We start from the raw sequence: 305 nt of genomic DNA on the forward strand, positions 1-305 counted from the left end.
GGATACATCCTAAATATAGAGCCATTTATCCAACTGAGATACGGGTCAATATTGGGCCCCGGAATGGTTGCCGAGTCGCCGGATCGCTTCTATGGTAAAGCCGACAGTCACAAGTGTAAACAAGAGTGCCGGCACGTTGCTATGGAGGTCATGTAGGTCACCGGGGTCACTAAGGGGTTAAAGAGGAACTCCGGCCAACATGGAGCCGCCTTACCTGCCACAGGATATGTATCTCTGCCCATCCAGTCCTGACATTTACACAGCACAGCACTGTAGTGAGCCGATGTCATTGTAGGATGATGTGG

General features: G+C 51.1%; 1 pseudogene; it reads right to left on the bottom strand.

The window, feature by feature from the left end:
- Nucleotides 1-305, bottom strand: part of LOC108803044 — a 37,728-nt pseudogene that overhangs the window by 31,272 nt on the left and 6,151 nt on the right.

This window comes from Nanorana parkeri, unplaced genomic scaffold (assembly GCF_000935625.1).
Source record: "Nanorana parkeri isolate BGI_ZX_2015 unplaced genomic scaffold, ASM93562v1 scaffold3331, whole genome shotgun sequence".
In the NCBI taxonomy this organism is placed as follows: domain Eukaryota; kingdom Metazoa; phylum Chordata; class Amphibia; order Anura; family Dicroglossidae; genus Nanorana; species Nanorana parkeri.